The 12,248-nt window shown below is 44.2% G+C and overlaps 1 long non-coding RNA gene across 1 annotated transcript; it reads right to left on the reverse strand.

The window, feature by feature from the left end:
* Window positions 1–390: 390 nt before the first annotated feature.
* LOC136022851 (uncharacterized) lies at window positions 391–12,102 on the reverse strand. The gene is made up of 4 exons (XR_010616348.1): window positions 12,054–12,102; window positions 10,294–10,404; window positions 2,469–2,572; window positions 391–1,839 (listed from the first exon to the last, which is right to left on the reverse strand). It is a non-coding gene; the product is annotated as an uncharacterized LOC136022851 (long non-coding RNA).
* Window positions 12,103–12,248: the final 146 nt, after the last annotated feature.

Below are 12,248 nucleotides of genomic sequence, written 5' to 3' on the forward strand. Positions count from 1 at the left end.
TTAAATCCTTGAGCCTTGGGATATTCACTTATAAGCTGCTTCACTTTCAGCCCTCTGTCCTCTGACTTCTGCCCCTTCAGCCTTCTCCCTCTATTCGTGAGCCATCCTTATCATTACCTTCCTATTTTTGAGCATGCATTAAGATAAGGCAAACAGATAAGTAACCTCTCCCACATAGATTTACTCACATAATCTGATCATTTACTCGATTAGAGCACTAAATGCTTCATTCTCTCCATCCTGTTCAACCCAATTTGTAAAGTAAATATTTGCCTGGTGGTAGATCCTATTGCCAAGGGCACTGGGATGATACACAAAAGGCATCACTTAAACAGATCATTCTTCATCTTGCTTTAATTTGAAGGTGGTCTGCAAGTCCAAAAGCATTACAGAAGTCACCACAAGAGAAATTAAAGCATGGGAGCAGTTTACCAAAGAACATCGGGGATTCCCCCATTTGAAATCTTTAGAATCAAGGCTGGGTGGCTTCCAGGAAGAACTAATGCAAGTAGAAGGTTAAGTGGGTATCACTAGTTCAGGGTTAGGGCTTGCTGTTTAAAAGACACCAGACTAGCTCACCATTATGTTCTCCTCTGATTTAGACTTTCCAGCCCTATTACAAACTTCAGCAGCGAGAAGAGGTAACAGGAGGAAGAGGTTGAACGAGTAAGATGACAGGTCTTAATGAAACTGGGTTTTGTCCTGGTTTTGGTGGGAATTTGGCAAGATTACAAGATACATGCAAAAAGTATGAAGTACCGCAGAAACAGGCCTTCAAATGATCCTAGCCATAAATATCCTTGAGCTGTGATTTGGAGAACCTCTGAACAAACAGAAGACCATCTCCGACAAGATGTGCTGGTGTTACGCTGTCTGTACTTAGCTTGCCCACCCACCTGCAAGCATCCTTAACATCAAGCTGAAGCAAGAGAGCTGGCCTTGATGTCTGACTTTTCCCCCCTGGTTTTCATATTTGTTTGCACATCTGCTCTCTAAGGCAAAGCACAGACAATAACACTCATTGATTTCCCGTCACTGACTTCCTGCTTCTTATACTGGCAACACAGCACTAAAACCTTTTTTGAGCATATTATATCATGTAATATACAGAAGTAGAGGGAACCAGAAAAGCAACGTGTGAGGATTCTCACTCCACACAAAGCTGAACTCAATCGTGCGAGTTTAAACAAATGCTGCTTTCCAAAAGCAGTCAGTTTGCGTGAAAGAGATTAAGATAGCAAACAAATAGCGTAACTAAACGAGCAGAGAATCTTCTTTCCTTTTAAATGAGGTGGGCTGAGTAGATATGAAAGCTAAGAGAGTAGGCTTCATTCTTCTTACACATTGACTTACACAGTGTGGGAGTTGTGGATTTTCAAAAGCCAGATCTGACACCACAAAGGAGCTGAGGATATTGTGGTATTAACTTCTGAAGCACCTCACAAACAAGCTTTAGACAGCAGCCACTTGGGATAGGGGTAAAAAACACCCTCCTGCAACAGCAAAGATCCCTGTTCAACCAAAGTGTTTAGGGAAAAGAAAGCAACTCCAGACAAAATAGGCTTTTAAGAGGTTTTCAAGTCCATTTTGTGCATGTTTGCAGTTGGAATGAGAAGTGATTAGCAAACATCCATTTCCATCAAGTGCAAAGGCAAAAGGCAGACCAAAACAACCATCCAAACTCTGCTGCTTTATATTATGTTGTTTGAGTTAATCATTTGTCCATACTCAATCTCACCTCTTCAAATTAGCATATGGTAGGGAAACAGGAGTGAAAAGCAAGATGTTTGTGCCCAGCTTTATATGCAGAGGAAGCTTTGTCTGCTCAGAGCAGAGAGCCTGCAAAATGTAAACACAGTAATTAAAGCACTCACACTAATTGCAGGCAGTTAATTGTACTGTATGCTGCCTAAGTGAGCCACTCTCCGAGCTACAAGCCCCAGGCTATTACAGCCTCCCAACAGACTACTGGAGGTTACTTGGGAAGAGGTGTTAATCCTCTCACCTGATCATTAGCTTGACTTTTAGGGATCCCCTCCTTCCACATCAGCTTTATCATTATCATTCAACTCTAACTGCTATCCTCTTCAGCACGAGGATTACTTCCAGAGTGAAAGAACAGTGTCCATGGGGTAAAGGAAACATGTGAAATGGGATCTTCAGAAGCATGTTTTGTAGTATCTAAATGAATGGTGCTGTATTTTTCCCTTTTCTGAGCAGATTTATACATTACATCGCACTAAAATGAAAAATACTTTATGAGAAAGTCCCCCAGCTACTTAAGGTTAGAACTGCATTCCTTCCAAAATCAGTTCTGATACTTCCTGAAAGTGGAAATACAATTCAAAGGACTAATATTGCTGTTTAATAAGAAGATAACAAAGGCTTCCCTGTCCCATAAGTTCTGGCATTCTATCATAAATGTAGCCTACCAACCCCAGCACTGCCATGGAAACAGAGCACCATACCTGTAAAGGGTATTTTGGCACACAACTGAAAAATACTTTGGAGAAGTTCACAATCCTCTTCCTCCAGTCTCAGGACAGATGGGACCTGCTGCCCTAGAGATGGTCTTCCCAAAGACAGGAAAATGGGGGGGGGGGGGGGGGGGGGGGGGAAGAAAAAAATATAGAGTATATTGATTGTGAAAAGACATTTGGATTCACTATCCGTAAATCTGAAGACATGGATGTGCCAACCTGTTCCAGTGCAGCCACTGGAATCTCCTCATTCACCATCTCAGGCACAGTCTGCTCATGGCCTGAGCATCCTCTCATGCTTCAAAGGAGACTCCCCAGCTGTGGCAGGGGAAAACCATAGCTGCAAGAGCTGCTGTTTGGGCACAGACCCAACAAGATGCCTTCCCCAAGTTTTTACGCTTAGGCTGCTAGCTGAAGTGTTTTCTGTGTTACTGAATTCTCCAAGTAGCAAATAACCACACTTTCTAACCCATTGCCAAGACTCCATCCTGACAACTGTGGACCAGGTCTGTAGGTCAAAGACTTTCCTATCCGTTCAGTGTTTCGCCTTTCAAGATTGCAACTGCATTCTCTAAGGAAGATGAATTAGCTGCTAAATTCAGGGCAAGACCAGCTCCAAAACAGATCTGTCTGTCTTGCTACAAGGCAGACCAATGAATTTCTGCTTCCTGCTCCGCATAAACACACATGCAGTAAAGGGTGTCCTTACTCTTCCATCTTCACTTGATCACTCAATCCCCTCTATGTTCATCAATGCTGGAAAGTGAAGTAGCAGCAGGGACACTCAGGCTCTTAAAGCGGGTTTTACCATGCACTATTAAACAGCGATATTAAACATTTACTCCCTTATAAAAGTGTAATTGCCACAAACCCTGTATACAGAGAATCAATTTTAAGGGCAGCGGTACCGAGGAAGAGCTACAGTATGCAGATGATTGAGTTTATGTGTTTTCCTTCACAGTAATCAACTCCTGAATAGCTAGTGCTTGGCTTTGAATGTCTCAAAGCCTTCCCCCAGCCTGAAGCAATCACTTCAGGGCACTCTTTCCATTTCTGTGACAGTTTTGGGTGTCCTAGGATCTCAGCATGTAGCACTGGAGTGCTCAATTCCTATTACACACACGCAAATTGGATCCTAAACCTTTATTGGAGGAATTCTGCTTCATTTTAGTGTGGAGCAGGTAGCAGCCATCTATGAAAACTAGGCAGTGAGCAACTCTGTGGTTGTAGGCATTTGGGACTGGCAATGCTGACACTATCCTGTATTTGAAGGCATGGGAGCCCTTCAGATAGAACATTCATGCTCCAGATTGCCCAGACCATTCCAATGACCACATCTCCATTAGCAAAGTGCTATTTCTGTCATCCCATCTCACACATCCCTTTGCAGCAGAGCACTGTCAGGACAACACAAGCTTCATGATGCTCAGACCCAATCTACTCTCCTTTTGCTTAGAAAAATCCTATTTTCCACAGAAAAGCACATTCAGGGAAGATACTTTCATCCAAAAGCACTTATTTTTTTGCACTTTAAATCTGATGCCTTTCACATCACATCTATTGATTTGCTTACATCCCTGTTCTCTGCTGACTAAAAATTCAGTTCAACTCTTCAGTAACTTATATTTACTGTGTTTAAATGACCTTCAGTCCTGGTAGAGCTGATATTCACATCATAGAATGGCTTGGGTTGGAAAGGACCTTAAGATGATTCAGTTCCAACCCCCTTGCCATGGGCAGGGACACCTCACACTAAACCATCTCACCCAAGGCTCTGTCCAACCTGGCCTTGAACACTGCCAGGGATGGAGCATTCACAACCTCCCTGGGCAACCCATTCCAGTGCCTCAGCACCCTAACAGTAAAGAACTTCTTCCTTATATCCAACCTGAACTTGCCCTATTTCAGTTTGAACATCACAGAACACCAACTCATAAACTAAACCCCACATTCACCCAAGGTATGCTTGGTTATCACTGTTACCAGCTCCACTTTAAGAGCTCTACCAAGATCTAGAAGCTTTCAAGCCAACAGTGTTACTGAGAATTCAACTTTCCCTTAAAAATCAACACTGGGGATAATTAAGGTTCCATTAGAGAGCGGTTCAGACAGTTTGGCATTAGATAAAGCACTCTCCCTGCTGAATCTGAAGTGGGAATGTGGATAACTCATGAAATTACACACTTGGTTCATCTTAATCACTGTTCAGCTCTGAGTCTCCTGAAAGGATATTTACCTATAGAGCCAGATTAGCTCTCTCTGTGTTATCTGAGGGCAGCATATGCTTTGAATTAGATTTCCAAATATTGTCTCCCCACTTGTTGTCTTTGTTATATTTTTCCAGCTGAGAATTTTGCATGAAGTAGACGATTTTCTTTATATATAGGTTGCAAACTAAAATTAAATGCAATGTTAAGAATTTTCCCTTCCCTCCTTCAACAGAAAGCCTTTCTCATCATCAGGACAGATAATAAGATTCTATTCAGCACCCTCTCTTAATCAGAAATACATTTTCTTACTGAAATTGCTTTGTAGAAGGAGGAAATCTTCTGTAATGAAAAATAAAGTAACCCCCATTATTTTCCATCTATGGAATACATAATTATTCACAACCAAGCCAATTAAAATGTCAGGTAATGCTGCTGAGCTGATCCTTGAGCTATTCTAAAAATGTAACCTGGAGATGGGGTTCTTTCTGGTGCTAATACTTTGTGTCTTGCCATTTCAGTGCTCTGAGGTGCGACAAGGTGTAAGGAATCAGCTCTGGAGTGGTACCCATCACATTCCAGAGGCAAAGATGGGATTTGCTTTGCTTAATGACTCCTGCACTGGCCAAACTCCAACAGCTTCTTCTGCTTTGGCCTTCAGGGAGCAAAGAGGCAGTGGGATTTTAGGATGAACACATCAGGCTGACGGGTGCTCACTTAGAGAGCTATGAAATGGCTCGGCCTTTATCCTGCAGATGTGGCGATTATGCCATGCGCCACAAGGTGTCATTCACACACCACTTACTACCCCAGGAAGCTGCTGCAGAAGGAGACGTCTCCTCAGAGCATGTCAAAGCTTTGACAAGGAGCACTGTATCAAGGAAGTGAGGTCCAGAACATGACGCACAGGATTTGTCTTACTCGGTGGTGATGAAAGGTACTCCAGAACTTTCTGAACTAAGTCTGGCACCAAAACCTTTACAGCCATCAGGAGTACCCCCCCATCAAAACCCTCTCAAAACAAGACTGGAAGTCTTCAGTCTAACTGACCAGTTCCTAATGGTTGAAAAGGATAAAAACAACCTGTAGAAACATAGAAATCTGAGCTTTCAGAAACAGCTTTCGCATATACAACAACTGTTATACGGCAAATAGACACAAATGGGCATTCAAGGGAAGGGCCATACTGCACTGCTTCCTTCCAGGTAGCCTACGCCAAGAAGGTTTGATTTGTTCCTCCAAAGTATGTAGCAGGGTATGTTCATACTGCACAGTTTGCACTAACGGATGAAAACTGGTGGGCCTGCCTGTTCTTTGAGAGAAACACCTCTGATAGCTGGCCTGTGCCAATTACAAGGCAGTTCTGCAACCCCAAGAGTGTACCAAGGAGATACTTCGGGCAATGACACAGGCAGGAAGCTCAGGGAATGGAACAAAACTCTTACAACTTCATGCATGAATAGCCTTTAAGGCCCCCCGCCTGGTTTTGTCCAGAGCCTCTATCAGCTGGGCAGCATTCCTTTATTGCCTTTGTTCTTTCTGAACAATTGCTTCCTCTCGCATCCTCCTCTAGGCCTTAGTGCTCTTCCAGCACTCTTTAGGAACACCAACTCCACCAGGTAGCAGAGTGCATTAAACTCTGCTTACAGACTGCCTTCTCCTTCCCCTGGAAACAAAAGAACCCTCGTGCAAGTGGCACTCACTTTGTTCAGCTGCCTGGGGTTTGCGAGCAGGCACTGCCTAAGGGATGTTTAGAGCACGGAGCCCTTGACAAGCCTCTATTTGAGCATGCAGCACAATGCCAGCTTTGTCCAAGGGAACAGGCTTGTCTTTCTTCCTGCATATAAATATGACCACAGGACTCTGCACCTCCCAGGAAAGGCAGAGGCCTCCAACGCAGAACCAGAAAGAAGCCCTGTTAAGTGCTGGCAGAACAATGGGGAAGGGGTGGAGCAAGAGCCATGTGAACATCAAAGAGAGAGCAACCTCTCCTCTACAACATGCCCCACCTCCTGCTGCACGGATGCAAGATGCATGGGCTATGGGAGGAAACACTGCCTCCCAAGTGGAAGTGACACTCCTGAGCCTTCCTAACTCCCTAGAGGAGAGCAGGAGTGAGCCCTGAGGTCCGAGTGCTCAGCAAGGTGCTTCAGCACACAGTCCACCTTCTGCTAAATAGACACTGGGGTCTAAGCCAGAGTGGATAAAGGGGGTCCTGCTGTGGAAAAATGGGAATTAGCTCCGATGAAGGGTACCAGAAGCCTAAGGAATAAACACAATGCGTGAAGCCCTCAATCCCTGACACACTGCTTGCATGGAGCATCACCTGCCATCTACAGAAACACAAGTTCATACTACAAAACACATTAGAGACAGAACTGGCTATTGGTATCAGCTACAACTTTTACTTTAGAGGAAAGAGACACTAAAGATCTACATACACAAATAGAAATACTAAAAGGTGTAAAGTACAATCACTCAGCTTCTTGCACACATCACTCAGCATCACAGCCCTCTTTGTAGCTTTCATGTATCATGAACATAATGAAAGATCTTTTAGTTACAGCAAACACCATTAGCACTAGAAGCTTATCAGAACCTTACTCCTGAGGTGGGCATGAACAAGCGAACACACTCTCCCTCTGTCCACCCACCCACCCTTTTAGGCATATTATTCTTCCAGCCCAAGAACTGCAGATCTGGCTGTAACATGACTGTGCTGTAACAGGCCAGGTCCTGTTTCCATACCAGTGATAACCAGCTTCTTGTTTACTTGTGTAGGTCAGGGGCTGTAAAGAAAGCACTTATCTCTTCAAGCCATCATTGGTTGGTAGAGAAAACTCATTGAAGAACTGACGTAGTTACACAGTGCTTAACAGGTAAACAAGAGCAAGTATCTCCAGCCATCTCTGTGCTGGGACTGAGCTGTAAAACTTGTTTTCAGACCGATTTAGCTCTTTTAACAAGAGGCGCATTCTTAGAAACAAGTCATGAGTGAGAGCATCTGTGAGCAGGGCTAGCATTTGCTTTGAGCTATATCTAGTTAGAGATTATGACACCAGAGTCTTACCTCCAGGAGGGACAGAAACTTCCCTACCACAATCATTTAGTTCAGCTTTTTCAATCTGCTCCTGCATGAGGACTCTTGACACTAAGTTTTGTTTCGGAGAGGTAAAAGTCTTATTCACCTCCTTGACTTTAGAAGGTGTATTTTTAGCAAGGCACAGATATCACAGGGAACGGAGGGCATAAGGGGGATCTTGTAGCTGGCATGAATCATGACTTTTGTAAATCAAACTTGAAATAACTTGACATTTGCTCCAAGACAGGTTTGAAGGAAAAGGAAGCCTCCAGGATCAAGTTTTTAAATAGAATCTAACTTTTGGGACATGCAGCTCAAGAGACAGTCACCATCAGGTACCTGATACTTCAGCAGATAGAACACTGTATAGAAAAGAATAGGGAGAAGACTTGTTCCTCACTGCTTAACTGCAATAATCAGCAAGAAAAGTCAGTGATTTACTTGTGAATTCCTTAGGGGAGAGTGAGAGCTTCCCAAAGGTCATGGTCCTGGACTTTGCATGACCCTGCAATAAAGAGCAGTGCGCTGTGCTGTAAACCAGCACATCAGTAATACATACCTTGCCTTCAGACAATATTTACTGGGATGATGGTAAAAGCAGGAATAATCAGGCCTCACAGATAGTGCTTGAGGCAGTGGGAACCGCATTGTACAAGAAAGAGGTAGGGTGGCAATGCACAGAGGATTAAAGAGGTCCTTGTCAGCAGCCAAGCTGTCAGCATCGTCCTTGGTATACCTGGTCTTTGGGGTGTCTATGGTCACAAACATACAATGTGGTGACAGAGCAGAGGTTCTGTGTAATACATAAAGCTGGCAAAGACATGCAGGAAGGCAAAGACAACAAGGTGCTGGTGTAGAACAGGGCTTTAGACTCCCACATATAAAGCCCACCTACGATTGCACATTTTCAGAGAGACCCTGCTATCAGTATTATCAGGGCTGCAAGGCCACAGATTCAGCACTGAAATGATCTTTCCTCACATGCATATAATTCAGGAAGATGCATGTGAGAGTCCCAGGTTGTAGCTGGACAATGAACATAATCCAATCTCATCATTCGGTCTTTGGAATCTGATGTATGTCATACATTCTGCCTATCATTCTCCAGATCTCCTGCCCATTTTTCAGATTCACCATAGAAACACCCATTCTCCCAACAGGAATCTCTGTCATGGAGTACAGCAGTCCTCCATAGAGTAGTAAGCTACTACAGCTTGTGACCTGGTTCCCTGTGGAGCACTATTTTAATACTGTTTTCTCTTCCACTCCCCTGATTTCTATGCTTGGCCCAGCCCTGGATTTAGCAAGCTTGGTTCACCAGTACTTCAGCATTCCTTTGCAGTTAAAACAGGGCTCAGATATGTCGAGGGCATGGACACAAACTCACAGACAGAGCTATTGTGAGATGACACTCTTGGGCATATGAGAAACTCTTCCCATTTACTCCTCAGTTTTCAAGTGGTGCTTAAGTGCTGTATTCCCTAACAACACAGAGCTAGAAAGTCCAGATAGCATGTCACACACTTCTGCAGAGCCTGAGCACTTCCCAGCCATCAATGTGCTCCCCACCAAGTCTGAAAATAATGCTGCCTTTCTGTTCTCAAGTAACTTGTTCAAGGTCAATGAGGAAAGCCAAAAGGAAAGACTCTTGCACTGCAGTCACAGAGCTATCCCTCTGCTGACCTTGAATCCATGCAGAAAAGCAATATGCTCTCATTCAGTCTGGATATTGTTCTGAGCATAACACAATAACACTGAAACACGGCAGAAGGGATGAGAGAATTCCCAGCCCTGACCTGAAGACAGGAATTGCAACACAAATAATACTTTTGAAACAATATTCGTACCAACAGGCATGGAAATGCTCTCCAAATTCATCAGTTCATGAAAGCTGTTGCAAACCTGCATCAATGCTGTGTATGCTGAATACAGAAAGCCTGATGTAGTCCTCTATTTCCATGTTTCCTCCCCAGCCAAAATCCTTTGCTGCATGCTCCAATAGGCTGTTAAAATGATAAACTTACACCAAATAAGAAGTATTGAGAGCAGATTTAAGCTGATGCCTCTTGAGAGATAGAAATTAAAACGTCTCACATTATGAAAGCAGAACTACAATAGTGCACTTAGGACACTGGAGTAATTCCAATTGGAATTTCTTTGGGATTTACCTATTTTTTTCTTTAAGCTTCTTTTAATTTGGCTTTTTGAAACTGATTTTTAAGTAAAAAGGAGGGGAAAAAAAAACAACCCTAAAGCTTTTCAACAGGGAAACAGTCCGTGGTTCAGAGCGCCCCTCATCTATCATGCAATTAACTTAGTGAAGATCTTTGCCATTCTCGTTGGAAATTGATGAGAAAGTAATTAACAATGGATGCTCACTTAGAGCTGCTCCAGGCTGCCACAATGACTGACAGACTGTGAAGAATGGAAGCGATTCTGTGCACTTATGAGCAGAGCCTCCTGCTTTGTAGCACAAAAACTTGTGCCTTCTAGGCAATAAAATCCATCCCCGTTGGTAGCCTACCTGATCTCTGCCCATGGTTGAGCCCACTGAGAATGGAGCCAGCAAGTTTTTCATAGTCCTTGTTTCCAGTGTGTGAATCTGGACACTGTCTGAGATCCTCAGACTCAATACCTGCAGAGGCATCAAACATTAACACTGCACTGGCCGTTTGGGCTGGAAACCCAAACCACCCAGCACTGTCAGTGATTTACTCACTGCCCCTTTCTACACCATATTCACAACTCTTTGCAGGGCAAGGACTGTGAACAGCACCTCCATCACAAACTACAGAGAAGGACAAAGGCAAGGTAAAGATGTCAACAGTGTCAACTAAGTGCCCAAGACAAAAGAGGCCATAACACAGCCTTCAAGTGACACAGGAGAATAGCACTGCCTGGCTATGGGCTAAATCCAGCACACACAAATCAGGTGTCTGGGATTTCACTATTGCTGCTTTTGTAAGTAGCATTAACTACCTTTAACTAACCACCTCTTCTTCATCTAACTTGAAGAGCTAGAATATTGATATCTAAGGGACTGACAGTACAACTCTTGGTACTACAGAGTTCAGCTATTTTCTGCTTCACCAAAATGAGATGGGGCAGTGAAAATCAAAAGTAAGCTCTCCTGCTTCTCCAGTCATATACTTGCAACAGGAAGGACTTCTCCATTAAGTCTTCTTACTCCTTTTACACCATGTTTTCACTTCAAGATTAAGAATGATAAAGCTAGACAAAGAATTCCACCATTACATTCTGTGAGTCAGACTTCCACCAGAAGCATAAAAGCCATCATCAGCCCTGGGCTGACTGAACTTCCCAGGGAGTTGCTTAAGAAAACATCAGCTTCTTTGATTTTTATATAACCTGTCTGCTTAAGTAAAACATAAAGGAAGTCTATCTGCAAACCAGCAACTCTGAGTCAGGATTGCCAAAGTAAATACAACGGAAAAGGGTTTGCAGTCAGCAAGACCGTGCTTCCCTGGGACTGGGAAAGAGCCATGAGCAGGTTTGCCCAGGAGTAACTGTGCTACATAAAGCCAGGCCCACGCAAAGCCACCACCCAACTGGAAACAGGCTCAAACCCAAAGGAAAGTCCAAATGAAGCGGAGCATTTGAGGAGTGACATCACCCGGCAGTAACCTTCCTAATGCCACCCATCAGGAACACGTTAGGAGCATTCACCAATTGTGGTTTCCCTGCGCTCTCTCCACACACTTCCTCACCCTATAAAATGCAATTGTGGCCACAAGAGATCGCACAGTGAAATTCAAGAAAAATGGGGGTTAGTTCTGCTGCTGTTTCTTTTAGCAATGTGGGTGGGGAAGAAGCACAGCACAAGTACTCAACCTAAATCCATTTCTGCCTGGGTGGATTTAGGACCAGGTTTACAGCAAACTAAAACCAGTGGGCAGCCGTGTTACTTCAGTGGGATAAGCAGTAAAAACACCTACTGGGAAACTGAAGCATGCCACAAACTGCTGCCCACCACGCCTGGGGCTTTTTAGACTGCACAGCCACCCTCAGTTCTGGGAAGAGCCAAAGGAAGGCTGCAGGCAGCTCAGCCCAAGGGAATGCAGGCCAGCTGGATCCACATGGCCAAGCCAGCCTCACAGATATAGGCACAGAGGTGCTTCCATACCCTCTGGCAAGTCACCACAATCTCTGCTGGTGTTCTTTGTAGCCTCCCAAGACATACTCCCACTACACCCCAGCCCTGCAGGTGACTCAGCACCCTCAGACCCACAAGAACAACAAGCCAAGAACCCAGAACAGTTTTACCTGACCTCCTCCACACTCTGCAAACCAGATTGCACTGCCTGAGGAGCTCTCACAAGCAACTGACTACACCTGAGGCATCTCCCCACTCTAAAAGCCACTAATGGGCCCAGCTGTGGATCAAACTCACAGCACCAACCTCCAGCAATCAGGCTGCAGGCACCAAAGCAAGCAGCAAGATCCTTCAGATTGAAGTCT

The sequence above is a fragment of the Lathamus discolor genome, chromosome 16 (assembly GCF_037157495.1).
Source record: "Lathamus discolor isolate bLatDis1 chromosome 16, bLatDis1.hap1, whole genome shotgun sequence".
In the NCBI taxonomy this organism is placed as follows: domain Eukaryota; kingdom Metazoa; phylum Chordata; class Aves; order Psittaciformes; family Psittacidae; genus Lathamus; species Lathamus discolor.